Below are 605 nucleotides of genomic sequence, written 5' to 3'. Positions count from 1 at the left end.
AATATTGGAAAGAGACTTAGGGTGTAGGATTCACCACTAAGTACATTCCCTAACTCACTAGCTTTCAACTAATTGGGGGAAATAAAATGTATAATCTAAATGTGGCTAACAATTATAATGAAAAGTATGAAACATCAATTTAAAGTTTGAATCGTTTACCTAATGACAATTAACTAAGTGTAAATCAATTCACCAAATCAAAGCATGGTCCATCAATTCAATTAGCAATGTCAACTCAGATTAATCTAGAGGATAATGTAAATTGTGGCAACAAGCATGGAAATCAAACACAAGCATGGATTGTCTACTTACCTAAGAACGAAAGTGCAATTAAACTAATTAAGGCTAAAATTAACTGAATTCAACAAGAATTTAACCTAATTAAATTAACTATATAGTACAATCCATCTAGTAGAAGCAAATTACATCAAATCAAAACACAATTACATCTAATTAACACAATGTATAACCATCACAATATTCAATTCACAAAGAAATCAAGTGTAGAAATTAATTATCAATCAAAAACATATAAGGCAATATGAAGTTGACATAGATAATCAAATGAAAGAATTAATTTATATTTCAAGGTTATCCAAAAATTA

Source organism: Cornus florida, unplaced genomic scaffold (genome assembly GCF_030987335.1).
Source record: "Cornus florida cultivar Cherokee Brave unplaced genomic scaffold, ASM3098733v1 CherokeeBrave_3.0.0_Hap2_Chr04, whole genome shotgun sequence".
NCBI lineage: Eukaryota > Viridiplantae > Streptophyta > Magnoliopsida > Cornales > Cornaceae > Cornus > Cornus florida.
This window is presented reverse-complemented; position numbering follows the sequence as displayed.